This window comes from Neovison vison, chromosome 10 (assembly GCF_020171115.1).
Source record: "Neovison vison isolate M4711 chromosome 10, ASM_NN_V1, whole genome shotgun sequence".
In the NCBI taxonomy this organism is placed as follows: domain Eukaryota; kingdom Metazoa; phylum Chordata; class Mammalia; order Carnivora; family Mustelidae; genus Neogale; species Neogale vison.
In genome coordinates this window covers 72,984,647-73,001,253 of record NC_058100.1, presented here as the reverse complement: position 1 = coordinate 73,001,253, position 16,607 = coordinate 72,984,647, and the positions used below count along the sequence as shown (strand labels likewise).

The following is a 16,607-nucleotide window of genomic DNA, read 5'->3' as shown; positions in this document are numbered from 1 at the left end:
CTGCCCCTCCCTCCTTGCCTCCCACTCCCAGCTTGTGGAAATGTGCTCTCTTGCTCTCCAAAAAAAAAAAAAAAAAAAAAAAATCAACAACCAAAAACCTCTTTGTGTCATAGAAAATTGCAAACATATAAGTAGAGAGAATAGTGTGATAACCTCTATGTACCCAAACTTCAGTAATTCTGAAGTTGGCTCATGGCCCATCTCATATTAGACATACTTCTAGTTCTTCCTACCTTCTGATTATTTTGAAGTAAATCCTAGGTGGCTTCTCATTTCAACTATGGAGACAGGGACTCTTAAAAATAAGTCTAATTCTCACATCTAAAGAGATTTAAGAACTTCTTAATGTAGTAAAATATACACTTAGTATTCATATTTCTCTGATTATTATATATATTTTTTCCAATTTTCTTTTTACCTTGGATCCAAATAAGTCCACATGTTGTGATTGGTTATTATAGATTTTTAAGCATTCTTAACCTATATTCTTTTTTCTTCCCTTTCCTCTTGCAGTGTTTTCTTTTAAAAAAATTTTTATTTATTTATTTATTGGATAGAGATCACAAGTAGGCAGAGAGGCAGACAGAGGGATGGGGGGAAGCAGGCTCCCTGCCGAGCAGAGAGCCTGATGCAGGGCCCGATGTGGGGCTCGATCCCAGGACCCTGGGATAATGACCTGAGCCGAAGGCAGAGGCTTAACCCACTGAGCCACCCAGGCACCGCCCCCCCCCCCAACCCTTGCAGTGTTTTGCTGAAGAAACTGGGAGGTTTATCTTGTAGAATGTTTCACATTCTGACTCTGGCTGATTGCTTTGTCACCATGCCTTGTAATGTGTTCCACTGTCCCTATATATCCTGTATGCGTAACATTTAGGGCTGAATCAAATGCAGTTTCCTTTAACTGACTTCTTGGGGGGAGTGTGCAAAAACCCCTTGGCTGTGGGAGTATAACTCTCCAGAGACACACAGTGTCTGGGTGTCTCTCCTTTTATGATGCTACCAGCCTTCATGATCATTGCCTAGATCCATTCATTCATTACAGGCTAACTTCCTATTAATGACTCTCTCTAATTAGATGTTGCTCTGTCCTCCCAAAATATGTGATCCCTTACTCTGGGAAGAGGCCTTCTTCTCTGAGAGGTGTTGTTGCAGAAGCTGAGACCGCATGGCAACATGGTGGCTCGCTTTCCCCCATTCTGGCCTCTTTGAGGATCACCAAGACCAGCATCCCATAAATACCAGGTTGGAAGTCCTGGAAAGAGTCCTTTGCTCTATTCAGTCAAATTTCAGTTGAATTTCAGGTCTTTGTGCTGATGGAGAGAGAACAAGACAGCTCCAATTCGCTCTGAATGACATGTCAGCCATATTTAATTAGATCAATGGTCAGGCACAAATCTTCCCTGACTATCTCCTCTACCCACCTCTGGCTCATACTACTACCAGGGATTTAATAATAACTCTTTGTAGTTGTGTACTATTTTATAGTGTGTGTGTGTGTGTGTGTTTTAAGATTTGAGAGAGAGAGAGAAAGAGCGCATGAGGACAAGTGGGGGCTGGGGAGGTGCAGAGGGAGAAGCAGACTCACAGGGTTTGATCCTAGGATTCTGGGACTTGGACCCTGGGATCATGAGCTGAGCCGAAGGCAGACAATTAACCAACTGAGCCATCCAGGGGCCCCTAGTTTATAGTTTGTAAGGTATACACACACACACACACACACACACACACATGAGAGGGTAAGAGGGAAACTTTGGGGTCAGCTTCCTGGAGTGTGGATCTGTAGCTGCTTGGCCTTGGGCACGTTAGCTAACTTTTCTCTCTCCTTGTCTCTGCCTACTTTACAGGGTTCTTAGGTGTATTAAGTAAACTCGTGCAAACAAAGAGCTTTGCACAGGGCTGACACACAGTAGGTACTCAGGAATTGTTGGCTGTTTTTATCTGGAAGCACCTGTTCACAGCGGTCCTGTCTGGAACCGTGAGGCTCTGCAGATGCTCCCCAGGACAGAGCAGCGGCCGAGGAAACTCGACCGCGTATTACAGATGTGGGAGCGTGCGCAGTTTGCTTCAGGATCTATTGAGGAGGCTTTCTTGTGCACCCCCGCCAGTCATCTCCAGGTAGCCAGGGCTCCAGCCTGGATTTTAACAATGATGAGGTTGGATCTGGAGAAGTCAGGGAACTTGCAGTCAGAAACCGAGTCAGAAGACGGTGCCTAAATTGGGCAAGGAGAGCCAGCCAGCGACCCTGCTGTCTGATACCTGCTCTGTCCTTTCCCCAGCAATGGGAGCCGGCACGAGGGAGGGGGAGGACACGGGGCTTGGCTTACACTTGCTTTTGTATTTTTCCCTTTTGGAGGCCTGGGCTGTGTCTTGCCCTTGAGGAGGGCCCCTGAGGCCTCAGGTCTAGAGAGCCAGGTGGACGGGCCTGCTCTCCGGGAGCTGGAGGTCCCCTGGGGCCTGGCACAGCTGCTCGCCCATCTGCCCATGCAGCTCAGAGATGGAAATCTGCAGTTAGACTATTAGAGCCAACAACCCGCCTGGGCAGAGGAGGAAGCCCACTTACCAGGTGCCAGTCAATCACGGGGGCTCCTGGTGCTAAATTGACCTCCGTGGGCCAGAGACTCCAGGCCAGGAAGGGCTCCAGAGGTGGGGCTCCAAGAGGGGAGGAGGGAGGAAGGGAGTCAGGGAAGGAAATGGGGAGGGAGACTGGGAGGCACCAAGCAGCTCATTTGCTCTCCATTAGCTCCTTATCACTGGCTTGTTCCTGTAACTCTCCACGTGCTGGGCAACATAGACAGCAAGGCACCATTTGTGGGCCTTGGCGAAATGCAGAAAGGAATACTGGGGAGGCTAAATGGGGAGCAAGGCCTCAATCCCAGGTGGGAAGGCACGGGAGGAGGGCTGGGCAAACGGTAAGCATTGGCACTAATTTCTCAGGCATCAAAAAAAACAGAAGAAGGGGGCATAATGAACAAGATGAAATGCTGTATTTTTGTGTCACTGGCCTCCTGCCTGTTATATCCTTGAGCTACTTCTTTTGCTGGGCGCTCAGCCTGTGACTCAAGCATGTGAGCCCAGAGTGGCAGAGTTTCCATCCCAGGCAGAGGAGAAGAGGAGGGGGGAAATGGGGGAAGGGGGCAGAAGCCCAAGGGGCTGTTTTTCCCATAATTTCACTCGACAGAGGTGGATTTATGGAGCTTGGATGGCTCTGGCCTAAGCACAGGGTCCCGGGTTTGGGCAGTGAGTGGAGTTCAAGGGTGCAACGTCATGACTCATTTAGATCATACAACCAGAGTGGGGCCGATGGGGGCAGGGGACACCGAGTGAGGTCAGGAATGAGGTCACCGAATGAGTCGCAGGGCCAAGCTCTGGGCCAGCATACAGAGGCCACTCGTGAATTGTGAGTGAATGAATGAATGAATGAATGAACGAATGACCCAGTCAAGGGAAAGGAAAAGTGGTTTGATTACATTTCTTCTTAGACCCTTTAAATTCTCTAGCTCAGTCCTTAGGGGTTGGACTTAGGGCTCGGACAGCAGAAGCTGTTTGTGAGAGATGTGTTGTAAGTTGAAGCAAAGCTCGATTGTCTATCCCACAGAGCACTGCTTTGTGAATTAACCAGGATTTTGGCTTCTTGTCCTTTCCTTTCATCTGCACTTCTCTGCGTGCGCTCTCTGGGGTGGGGTGCGTGGGGACACAGAGCAGGGCAGCCACACACGCAGGCCTCAGAGTGTGAGCCGAGGCCTGTCTGTGATCTCCGCTCCCTGTGCCCTCCTGTCCATCCCTTGTTGTGTTCTGAGTCTGGGTCTCAGCCACCTCGGCCTCCTCCCCGGTGCTGCGCACGTTTGCTGAACTAGGGACTGAGTTGGCGGAGGCGGGAGGGAGACACTTTGTCCATCCTGACTTCTCGAGTCCTGTCTCTTCTCCCTGGCCCCTGAATGGGTCAGACTGCCTCGAATGGACAGAGGAGCTGAGTGTCCACGCCTGCCCCTGGTCTCCATGAACTCAGGGCCCCAGTGTGAGCCTGGGCTCTGTTTCAGCTGGCAGAAGGGGCATGGAATTGGAGCCTGCCCTCGGCCGCGGAGAAAGTCGGCTACAGCAGGACTGGACACGTCGCGTGTTCAGCAGTCTGCCCCACAAAGCAGCTTAGGAGAAAATTAAGTGGATTCAAGCCAGGGGAAGTTCAGCTCCATGCACTGGGCTGGTGAGGGAGGGGGCTGGGCAGGGCGAGGAAGGGGGGCACTGCCCCTTTTTCTGCTCAGTCCTGTCTATAAGTTAATCGCAGCTCAGCTGTGTTTGGCACTGGAAATGGCCCTCGTTGGTTCTCCCCGTGCCCATCATTTGACCCCTCGTTCCCCCCAGCCGCTGAGATTTTTGTAGGACTAAGTGATCTTTGGGGACAGCCAGGAAGCAGAATTTTGCCCTATGACCTCCTCCTGGGTTTGCTCACAGGCTCCTCCAAGAAATCACCAAGAAGGACCTTTCTCAGCATTCCAGGTCCCAAGCAGCTTTAGTCCATCTCTAGCAGTATTTTGTCCTCTAGCTAGGAAGGCAAACGTGTCCAGATCTTCTGGAGGAAGCAAGGCCCTGCGAGTATGCCTACAGTAGCATACATGCCAAGAGCTCACCGGGGTGGGCATCTGGGCCTTCAGCCCCCCAGCCAACCCTGAGACCTGAGCTCTCGATATTTCTGAGCATGAGAATTTCACGTGGGGCCCGTGGCTTAGTTCCCGTGTGAAGGCAATCGATGTGTCTCCATTTTAGTTCTGAAAGTCCTGTATTTGAGACCCTCCCCTCAATGCGGGGCAAACTGGAACAGTCAGCCACCCTCTGCTAGGGGATCCTCTCTCCGCCAGCCCTCTAAACCCGGTTCCCACTTCTCTGAGGAGGCCAAGTGTGAGTTAAATCACGGAGAACATCTCTTCCCACCGTCCGGCTTCTGTGCACTGGCCCCGGAGGTGGGGCTGACCGTTGAGCAGAGATAGGACCTTCCCAACCTGCACAAGGCATGACTTCCTTATCTCTCAGCAGCCCCGAGACAATCCAAATAGTTGTCTCCCCTCCCCCGCCGGCAGTTGGGGGTTTCGGCTGAAACCCAGCCAGCCCTCCGGGTCAGACCCTGCCTTTCCACATCTCCTGTCTTCTAGGTAAGTCTGAGCAACATCTAGTCTCTGGTCTCCTTTACCCTCCCACGTGCCCTGTGCCAGAGGACAAGGACATGTGCAGGTGACACAATGCCCTTTTTTTAATAAATGAAGAAGCTGAAGTCAAGTATGGGAAGTTTAGTAAGCTGTTGGGCCAAGGTCACACAGAAGCACCAAGGCCAGAGCCAGCCTCCAGGTCAGCACCTTCCAGACAAAGCTTCCGGCTTCTGTGACTTTGGGGAGAGTCTCCCCGGCTCCAAACTACTTCTTCGGTTGTCTTGCCCCTCCCGGTTCAGACTTTTGTCGGAGACACCTGGCCTCAGAGGTGATCATTCTCTTTCTTTGGCCCTTGACCCCTGTCCAGGCGGTGGTGACGCTTTTCTGTCTACGTGTCAGACCCCTTTCTGATGGGGCACGAAAATTCGCCCAAGCTGGAGCAGCCCAGCCCCATCCTTCCCATCCCATCTCATAAAGGGGTTATTCAGGGAGGCCCCTCTCTTTATTCTGTTCTATTTATACATCTTTTCAGCATGTTTTTGTGCCAGTGTGGTCTACCCTCCTTAACCCTGCCCTCTTCTGCTTTGGTTGAGTTTCCTTCCTTCCTCGGCCCTTCATAGTCCATGGCCCTGGGGCCTACCAGGCCCATCTGGCCATCAGGTCAGAGAGGGGAGCTGCTCTTTGGGGGATAGGCCGGCGGGTAGTGGCAGAACTCTGGTGTGCAGGACATGGGACAGGACGCGTGAGGTCCCGCTCCCCTCTTGACAGCAGGGGTGACTCATGCGGACTCACGCAGAACCCCGGGGCCCAGGGCAGAAGTGTGACTGCCGTCATCACTCAGCACCCGCTGGAACACTCACTCGGCGTGTGGGTAATGAGAAGGGAGTGGCTGCCGGGGATGGCGGGAGCCCGTGGCCGCCCCAGTGGAGAGCACGGCCCCACGGTCCGGGGCCCAGGCTCCTTCCCAGTGCTGCCGCTGCCGGGTATTTAGCCTCATGTTGGTTCCTCCGTGAAAGGGAGAGGATGACAACCATCTCCGAGGTGGCTGTGAAGACGAAGCAGAGCTGCGTTTAGGATTGTGCTTGACACAAAGGACCTACTCACAGGACCGCTGTTGCTAACTAGCTCATCCCCTCTGCCCCTCACCTCTGCAGGGAGTCGTTCATTCATTCGACAGATCGAGTACCTGAGATGTGCCAGGAACGCAAGGATAAACTTGCTCCAAGTTTCCAGTTCTACCAGCACTTCCTAACGCCCTCTGTTTTTTCTCCAGCCTTCTTCCTTCCTTAAGGTCCAGGGGCAGTGACAGAGGTTGAGAAATGGTGGTCACGTAGGTCCCATCGGGCTCTTAAGGATCCTCGTCGGTGTGGTGGGGACAGCGGCCACTCTCCTTGGGAGTCGGGGACCTGAATTCTATTGATGACCCGGCTGGTAGCCAGCAGGAGGCCCTTAGACAGGTTGCTTATCTTTCTGGGCCTCTGCATCACCATCTTTCAAATGGAATAATAACCCTTTCCATGCTACTTTGTTCGGGTGCCACACAGAAGTGAGAAAATAGAAGCACAAGCTTTAGGTTTTTTTTTTTGTTTTTTTGTTTTTTTTTTTTTTTAGTTTTTTATTTTATTTATATAAGTAATCTCTACACCCCATGTGGGACTTGAACTCACAACCCTGAGACCAAGGGTCGCATGCTCTTCTGGCTGAGTCAGCCAGGCTCCCCAAGTGAAAATCCTTTGTAAATGTCAGGGGCGGGGATGGAACAAAAAGGAGACAGTCCCTGAGACAGCTCCCAAACTATGTGCAGAGGTGGGCCCCCCTCAGGAAAGGGCCTGAGCGCAAACCCCTTGTAGGCAGTGCTTGGCACAGAGTAGACAGACACACATGAATGCCTGGCCCATTGTTGTAGCCCTGTCGTAAATATTTGTCAAATGACTGAATGTGACAAATAGATCCAACCAGCGTAAATGCAGGGGAGGTATTACGTTCTGGGAAAACGCAAAGCAAAGGCAAGATCCAGATTGGGCATGATCTATCAGGGAGGGCTTCCAGGAAGAGAGGGTTCATATTTAGGATGGGAAGGAGGGGTAGAACTTGCATCGGTAAGGCGACATTCCATGGCACAGGCCGGGCATTTGCAGACTCCCCAGGGCCAGCTAGCTTGGTTTGTTCTTGGTGGCGCGGGGGGAGGTCACAGAAGAAAGGAATGAAAGGAGTGGAGGATGTGGGAAAAGAGCCCTTGGAGCCCAGGCAGAGGAGTTTGCATGGGCAGAGGCCACAGCTGGGCTTTGAGAGAAAAACGCGTGGTGGGGGAATGTGGAGGAGCGTGGGAGAAGTGTGGGGGTGGTTGGTGGTGAGCAGAGCCCAGGAGGCCCGGTCACTGCCGTCTCCCCATGAAGGGCAGAGTCCAGTGGCTGATGGCTCTGGATGATAGGGGCCGTGCTTGTGGCTGGGACCACCTTCCAGGCAGCCACTAATGACACTTTGAAGCTGGCAGGCAGCACTCTGGTGCTCTGCTGTATAAGCCCACTGGCTTCCCCAGGCAAGGCGGGAAACTGGCCTGACTCACTAGCGTTCCGGGGACCTGCGATTGCAACAGAGAGGGGAGGAAATAGAGAACTTCCAAAAGGCTGCCTAGGCCGTGAGGACTAAAGTCACACAGTTTAGGGCCTTGACACTGATAAATCATCATTTCCTCCTTTTAAAAAAGAAGTCTAGGCACACACAGGTGCTCATGGGTTAGTGCATTTCAATTGGGCAGTGTGGGATGGGGCGGAGGGGTGTCCCACAGAACCCGAGGTCCTGCCTGAACTCTGCCACCTGCTTTGGGACCTTGAGCAAGTTTCTCAGCCTTTCTGGGCATCGCTTTTCTCGTCTCCCAAGGCTTTTGTCAGAGAGTTAATTTGAAGGTTAAGGAAAACCCTGTGTCGGAAGCACTGGCGATGGCTTCTATGACGTGTTCGGGATGCGGTCGTGATTTCTGTTTTTGCTTGCTCCTTCCCAGTATCCCTTCGTCCTCCGCTACGGGAGGGGAGGTGGAGGGTGCCCCGAAGGGCCCCAGGGGCAGCTCCTGGCACCTGCTTTCCCCGACTCGGCAGCAGGCTGGGTCCTGAGCGCCTGCACTGTCCTGAGCTCGGAGGGCATCAGGCTGTGGACGGGCTTCCTCTCCTCTGCCTCCTGCCTCCTAACAGTGTCCAGCACAGAGCAGTTTACTGGATGCTTGTTGGGTGAATGATGGTTTTGATGTGGCCCTTTTTTTTTTTTTTGGAGAGAGAAAGCATGAGTGGGGAGATTGCAGATGCAAAGGGAGAGAGTCCAGAGTCCTAAGTAGGCCCCATGCCAGGTGAGGAGCCCCAACATGGGGTTCCTCCCACGACCCTGAGATCAGGACCTGAGCCAAACCAAGGGTCGGACGCTCAACTGACTGAGCCATCCGGACTCCCCTGACAGCTCCTTTAGAATTCAGTCTGGCAGGGGAGGTAGGCTTGTGCACAAAGAATTAAGAAAAAGCAGCTCTGATGCACAGCGAGCTTTGCATCAGATGAAGGAAGCTTCTGGGAGGAAGGGGGCAGTTTTGGGCCAAAGCTTGAGGTCAGCACGAGGGGGTAAAAGGGATGCAGAAGAAGGAACAGCCTGCCCAGACCCTGAGATGCACGGGACAGCACTGAAAAGGGAAACACAGCAGCATGGAGAGGGATGGGAGCCCAGAGAGCACTCCCGGAGTCTCAGGGCGAGGCCAGAAGGGAGGCTGGCCTGCAAAGGGCCTTGACGGCTCAACCAAGGAACATGGATTTCACCATTCAAGGGTGCAGGGAGGAAGGGGGCACAGTTGCTTTCCTCTCTTCTCTTGCCTCCATCCTTACAGCCCTGTGTAGATGTTACCTGAGGCTCAGAGAGGCTTGTGGCCTGCCTGAGGGTGCACAGCAGATTTGCTACAGGGTCAGAAAGGGAGCTCAGGGCCCTTGGCTCCCACTAAGTGGCGCTTTATGTGACAGATTGTCTTTTTGGTGTTGCTCGACTCCTACTGTCCTTGAGGACAATCCCAAGGGTGACCTCTGGCTCACACTGTGCCCGAGTCTAGCTTTCAACAGCAGCCTTTTCCATTCAGAGAGCCCAGTGTGATTGAACTCAGACCCCCCCCCCCCCGCCCTCACCCATAGCTTTGGCACAAAGGAGAAGCCACAAGATCCCTTGGAATAGCTTCTTGCTACATTTCCAGGTGCCTGGCTGCCCGGCATGGGGCAGGATTGGCTCACAGACTTGTTTTTCAAAAGAGATGGGGCAGCATTTGCGGACTGTAATGGCATGATTCTGGATGTTTTGGAGAAGGCCAAGAACCACCTCCTCTCTCCTGATCCTCCCTTCATATCTTCCAGAGATCTAGTTCCAAGGGTTTACTGCCAGGGCCAGCGTGCCTTGCACGTAGTAGGTCTCCACAAGCACGCGTCTGGGGTGTGATGGATGTATGAGCAATGCACCATGTGGGAAGAGGACCCCACTTTCTAGTGGGGGGCCTCACAGGGGTTCAGTCTGCACAGAAAGTCCCCCCTATCTCCTCACTCCAGTGAAATTCCGAAGAGAAGCCAACCTGTTAAGTTACGGTTTCCAGTGGTTTCTCTGCATCATGAAGGGACCAAGGCTGCTGCTCAGAAGTCCCTTCTCCTAGAAGCCACTCCTCCCTCCTGCTTCCCAGCCCCTTTGGGAGACTTTTGAGAGCTTGTGTTTGTGTTGAATCCCAGTGGAGAAACATGGCTCCTTCCTCAGCCTCCCACTGACACGAGCTCCTATGTATTTGGGGCTCCCCAAAACACCTCTAGTGTTGGGGGTCCAGTAGGGAGTTCTCCCCAGGTCATGTCCCCCATTCTCCTAAATCCATCTCATCATCAGGACAGGCAGGAGTCTCCATTTAACAGGTGTGAACAGCAAGGCAGGAGGGGGCAGTGGTGCGTGGCAGAAGAGAGGAAGGAAACCAGCAAGTAGTTCTCACTTTTTGGAGGTGGGCAAAGAGGGAAAGAAGTAGTGATGGACAGTTGTGTCTGGAGTTGGGGGAAACCGTCTGGCCTCCTTGGCAGCTGAAAGGCTGCCCTTTGGGGCCCCTGGGTGGCTCAGTGGGTTAAAGCCTCTGCCTTCGGCTCAGGTCATGATCTCAGGGTCCTGGGATCAAGCCCTGCATTGGGCTCTCTGCTCAGCAGGGAGCCGGCTTCCTCCTCTCTCTCTCTCTCTCTGCCTATTTATGATCTCTCTCTATCAAATAAATAAAAATCTTAAAAAAAAATTGGGAAAAAAAAAAGAAAGACTGCCCTTTATAGATGCTCCTTACCTGGGTCCTGGGCAGGATCGGGGGCAGTGCGTTTCCAGCATCCAGTTAGACCAGCAGAGGCCCACGTGCCGTGGTTCAGTTATACCAGCTTGATGTGCCCATGATCTCCTGGTACTTGCTCACCCTCCTCCCTCACCCCTGCCCGCCTTCCTGCTCCTTCCTCTGCTCCCCGGCTTCCCTCCCTCCCCTTCCATTTCTTCTCCTCTGCCTCTCCCTCTCTATGTATCCCACTTGCCCTCCCTCGCTCCCGCCCAGTCTTCCCCAAACATTTATTGAGGAATCACCGTATACCAGATACCAGGAACGCAAAGATGAATAAGACATGGTCACGGCCCCTAAAGAACTCTGTGGGGGAGACAGGCGTCTCAGCCACTCAGTGGTGTGGAGGCTGGGCTCGGAAATACCTGTGGGGGAGTTGAGGGAAGGCCCAGGGAGGGAGGGGCAGCTGCCCTCAGGGTGGGGGAGGGAGGATATATGGGGGAGTGGAAGTTTCCTTGGCTCTGGAAGGAGCCCCGCCTCCCTGGGACCTGCCCTCACTTGAATTCACAAAGTTTGTGACCAGGAGCAAGCTCCCCAGCCTCTCCAGGGCTCAGTTTCTCCATGTTTCCTGGTTGTGTTTGATCATCAGGGTTTGAAGTTCTCCACAGAGCAAAAAGATCCAAACTGAAGTCCCGGATGTTGCCTGGGATGAGGGGGTGTTCGCCAGCTCTCCTTGAAGACAGTAGACAGGGACGCTGGGATTTCAAAGGGAATGATCTGGAGAGCTGATGGGGTAGAGGAACCTGCTCTTTCTCATGCTCAAGCTCTGGGTTGTCCAGAGCCAGGTGAAGGCCAGGGGGCAGCCCCGCAGGAAAGGGGCTCAGTCCCCCATCACAGCCCGTGTTGTCTTCTTTCTCTTCCTTCTCCCTGTCGGAAGGAGCAGCTGGGTTTGATGAAACCCAGAGGTGGTTCTGGAGGTAAACGTAGTGCCTAGTGGAGGGGAGGCAGGGGAGGGGTGCGCATTTGCATCCATCCCAGCAAAACAGTCCACTGGGACAACCAGGGCCACTAGGCCCTTTGAGACAGAGGGGACCTAACTTCCCGGCTCCCCAGCTCCGGAAACCTTCCCAGTCTTCATGGGGTACGCACTCACATGGTGAGCACTGGCAAGGCTGGGCTTCTCGGGGCTGGAACAGGACAGTGGTGCCCCTCCTGATGTCCCAGGGCGGTGTGGAGAAGGTGAAATGAGATGTGATCAGAAAGACCCTGGGGCTTCTAGAATAAAAGGAGCGGGAGAGCCTACTATCTCCAGGCAAGTTCACCACTGTTGAGATTACTCAAGTACGTAGCCCATCATATGGTTATGAGCCTTGTGGACCCCATTATACTTCCAACTCTCATGGTAGAACTCTCTGGACTCTATGGTGGGAGTGGGAAGTGCTATAGCCTCGATTCAAGCCCCTGGAAAATTAAACAGCTTGCTTTTGAGGCGAAAGCCCCCCCTCTCGCAGCAGCAGCATCTTCTCAGAACCTTCCTAGGCCTGGCTTTTCTCTCCTTGGCAAGAAGGTGGCATCAAAGTGAGGCAGACAGGGTAGTATAATGGTTAGAAATCCAGATTTGGGAGGGGCAGTTCAAATCCTGGCTCTAGGCTTCCTAGCTGTGTGGCAACCTAACCTCTCTGTGCTTCTGTTCCCCGTCTTGTAAACGGGAATCGTTCTACCTACACGGGGCTGTTTGTGGATGAAGTGGTGGAAGCACTTAGCACCATGCTCTTAGTACCCTCCTGCTGCCTTTGCCTCTCTCCCTAAATCGAGGTGTGCAAACACCTGTGAAGGCTCTTGAGACTCAGGAATTTGCCTCTAAGGGAGTATTGTCCTAGGACAGACACTTCTTGGCTCCTCCCAGAGCAGTGGCTTTTTTTTTTTTTTTCTCCACACTACAGAAAGATGTTTACTGTGTAAACAAGGAAACACACACGTGCGTACACGCACAATCCCCTTTATACGTGTGTATAAGTATATGAAATTACACTTTTCTATACAGCACTTGTGCCAAGTGCTTTTCCAAGTGTTTTACGTATGTTAACTGACATAATGCACACAGTAGCCTTATGAGGTGGGCACTGCTACTGTACCCATTTTAAAGATGAAGAATCTGAAGCATGGAAAGATGTAGTGCCCGAGTCAAGAGTCTAACACTGTGTGTGTGTGTGTGTGTGTGTGTGTGTGCTTTTGATATTTTTACAGATGCCGTGTGTTCTGGCATTTTCTATTCTGTTCCACTAAAATTTTAAAATGCCAGTCTTGATTACTAAATTGTAATTCAAAAGTTACGATGTGGGGGCACCTGGGAGGCTCAGTTGGTTGAGCGTCTGACTCTTGGTTTTCAGCTCAGGCCATGATCCCAGGGTCATGAGATCGAGCCCTGGCAGCATCTGGGCTCTGTACTAAGTACAGAGTCTGCTTGAGATTCTCTCTCTCCTTCTGTCCCTCCCCCACCTTATGCGTGTACTTGCTCGCTCTCTTTCACTCTCAAAAAAAAAAAAAAAAAAAAAAAATTCCAGGGCGAAAGTCACTATCTTCTGGAATGTACTCCAAAAGCAAGGAGGGTAACGAGGAGGACACTCCTGACTGACTTGGGGTGGCCTCTTTCCAGAAACAGATGCGGCTCTAGCTGGGACAGTGGGGCAGCTCCTCGTGGTTCCCAGATGGGGACTCTGAAGACGGTGTGCTCAGACCCCGGGAGATGGCTGCCGCTGGGGTCAGGTGTTTGCTCCTGGGGCCCTGGCTGTGGAGATTTTGCTCCCACTCAAACCGGGGAAAAGCATTCCGAGCTGGAGCCCCTGCATGGAGCCCAGAGTGTGGGGCTCATGGCTGAGCTCCTGAAACACCTGGGAAGCTCTTAAGAAGCCATTTGGTGTTCTACTGACATCCGCTATGTTTCGCCTTTACATGTGACTTTTGAGATATCTTTATATGTACTGAGTGATTTTACCCTCACAAGGGCTGAATTAAGTAAACTGAGGTTCCATTCCATCCCATGAGTGAAGGAAGAGAGGCACGGATACACAGGGATTCGGCCAAGAGCGGACTAGAGCGCAGGTGCTCTGGCCTCCACAGTTCTGGTCATTCCGGCTGCAGATCACACCGGCCCTGTCAACCGCGGAGATGCTTAAGGAAGTGAGCCCAGAGAGGCTCTTCACCTACTGGCTCCATTATTTGGTTCCTCCTTCTTCAGCTCCGGTTCCAGGGGTGGGGGGTGGTTGGTAGAGTCATTCCTTCCCTCCTCCTGCCCCACCCCCCGCCCCCGGTCCTGTCCTATCCAGATGCAGCAGCCAGAGGGGTGAGGAATGCACTCTGGTTTACGCCTGTCCTGCCCCCATGGTCTTTTTATTGGAGCAAATCTGACATCTGTATTGACTTCCCCAGGGGAGATGGATTTAAATTCCAGCCAACCAGATACAGGTTAACCCAAACACAGGAGGCTGGAAAAGGTGGAAATCAGGGGGAAACTTGTGACCTTTTGGAAGGGACCCCTGTCTCTGCAGAATGGGTCCGCTAAGGTGTTGCCCCTGGGAAGCACGAGGAGGGGAAAGGTCAGTTCAGGAGGCCCTGGCCGCTCGGAGGTATCCTGAGGGAGGCTTGCTTGCACATGTTCGGCACTGGCACTGGGGACAAGGGACCTCTGGGGAGGTTGGGTACCCCTGGGCCGGCCCATCGAGATCATTTCTCCTGGGTCCCTATTCTGAGCAACCCACAGCTGTCCTTCGGGCAGTTGTCTCCCCAGGCCTTACCGGGGTGTCTTGTGGGCCAGGGAGGCTCTAACACCCACTCTCACATCCTGCGGCAGGAAAGCCAGGCTCTCGCCCAGCCAGGGCCTCTCCTCCGCACACCAGGGCTGGCGGTGCTTTTAATAGTCTCAAAAATTAGGAAAATGTGTTTCAGAGCCATAGCTGCTCCCAAGCGATCCTGCCTTCTCCCCGCTGGGAGTGAGCCTTCAGATCATTTTATCTACTGATCAGTGAGAACTTATGAACCGAGCAGGAGCCCCTGTGTGCGCGGCGGGACTCCGCAGCCTGGGCCCCGGTACTCTTCCAGCTTCAGTTTGCCATGAGGGACGAGGGAGGCCCTACATAGAGAGCAGGTCCAATAGTGTCCATGGAGATAGATGGGTGTCTATTCTCTTCCTATTCCTGGGGTGTTTAACGCAGCTTTCTGGAAGAGGTGGCCTTTGAGTTCAGTCTTTGTAGGGGAGTTCCTTGGCTTGTCAGATGATCAGTTTGGCTGAGCTTAACCTTAAAGGTTGGCTCGCTGTGGTGGCTGGAGAGGGGTAGGACCTCCTGGTGAGAGAGAGGCAGTGGCCCCGCTGCGCACAGAGGTGCCTAAAGCCTTTGGGGAAATATCGAGAAGCTGTGGCCTGATTAGAAAGTTGACCTACAGGGGCGCCTGGGTGGCTCAGTGGGTTAAGCCTCTGCCTTCGGCTCAGGTCATGATCTCAGGGTCCTGGGATCGAGCCCCGCATCGGGCTCTCTGCTCAGCGGGGAGCCTGCTTCTCCCTCTCTCTCTGCCTGCTGCTATGCCTACGTGTGATCCCTGTCTGTGTCAAATAAGTAAATAAAAATCTTTAAAAAATAAAATAAAATAAAATAAAATTGACCTACAGGGCAGTGGAATGTGCCGTGTAAAAGATGAAAGGGCATTCGCTCTAGGGGCCGTTGGGTGCCAAGGAGTTAGGCCTTCCTGCGGCCAGGAGGGGAGGGGACAGCCCCTGGGAGTTTCTGAGCAGGAACACAGTGTGATGGAGACGGGCATGAAGCCTTACTCTGCAGAGGGCTGCATTTCTAAAGCACAAGGCAGAGTCCTAAAGTTTCTCTTACTGCTTGTTCCAAGTGCTTCTTGGTGGCTAACCTGAATCTTTCCTGCTGTAATCAAAGCCCAAGTTGTCTCATCAGAGTTGGAAAACAGCTGAACAGGGCCCAGCAACTGGAAAGAAAAGCTATTTTCCCATTTTGTTTCGAGAGAAACCACCTATCTTGGTGGAATAGGAGTATGCACCTGGGTTTTGGGCCAAGCTGGCCAAGCCCTGGGCATGGGAGCCACTGAGCCCTGCATTGATACAGGGGTGTGGGTTGGGGGGAATTAGAGCCCCCAGGGGACTAGAAGCCCTGGATCTGTCCTGAGGTGCTGTCCTCCCCTCCCCCATGCCCCCTGGCACTGGCACACACACGGTCCCTTTGAAAAGCTTGTGGGCAGCAGTACTACGTGTTCAGCCTCCTCGTCTCTGTTGTGAGGGTAAACAAGATGGGGCTGATAAAGGTCTCTGGGCTGGGAGACAAGGGCCTCGGAGAAGAGAGACAAGATATGATTCAAGGAGGGCACAAGAGAAGAGGGGGGCCCCACTGTTTCTGTCTCCATCTTGCCCGTCTGACCCCTGAGAGGGGGATCTGCCAGGATCAAGGCAGGCAGCAGGTGTCTGTTCCCCTCCAGTCCCCTGCCTTTACCGTACCCCAGTTTGGGGGAGCAGGCACGAGTTCGAGTCTGTCTGTCCTCCCAGGATCTTCCTCTGCTGCTGCCCTCCTCCCGTTTCCTGCACCTGCCATCCGCAGCCGTCTCAGAGGGAATCCTGGAGATTCCAGTCTCTAAAGAAGAAAGCTCTTCTTGCAACAGAAGCTTTCTCCCCCCCTGGGCTTCCAGGGCAAGTGGAACATTCCATTTAAAGGGTGAAACAGGAACAGGTGAGCAGACAGTGCAGAAAAGAGAGAGGACTCAGAGACACGGGGTTGGGGGGAGGAGTGCAGAGCACCCACGCTGCCCACCTCCACCCCTGCCACCTTCCTACCAACCTGCTCAAGGGCTCCTTGCTTCCTGTGCCCTGACCCCAAAATGCCAGCACAGCAGCACATAGCTCTGCGACACCTTAAAGAGCCAGGTAGGCAGACATCCTCTCAGAACTCCCCGTCCCCTCCCATCTGGGGACCTTCACTTCCCCAACTACCTGGGGCTACTGTGTCCCACAATTCTGGGGGCACCGTTGACACCGTGCTCTATGTGAACGGTCCCCTCCACCCCCGGGGGTATGCTGAGTCGGTGCCAGCAGATAAGGAGGGCAGAATCAGACACTTTTCTGTGTTCCAGGCAAACAATAGGGACCTTTCCAGGAAGCTCGGGGGAGG

General features: G+C 53.2%; 1 protein-coding gene across 13 annotated transcripts in view; it reads left to right on the top strand.

Moving 5' to 3' along the window:
* The window catches only part of PLEKHA6 (pleckstrin homology domain containing A6), a 141,413-nt gene that overhangs the window by 45,106 nt on the left and 79,700 nt on the right, over window positions 1-16,607 (top strand). The window contains exon 1 of one of the 13 annotated variants that reach the window (XM_044267683.1): window positions 16,168-16,363. The exons of the other annotated variants lie outside the window; for them this stretch is intronic. The gene's annotated coding sequence lies outside the window, so the exon portion shown is untranslated. Of the gene's footprint in view, window positions 1-16,167; window positions 16,364-16,607 lie in introns of those variants that run through there. 13 annotated transcript variants of the gene reach the window in all.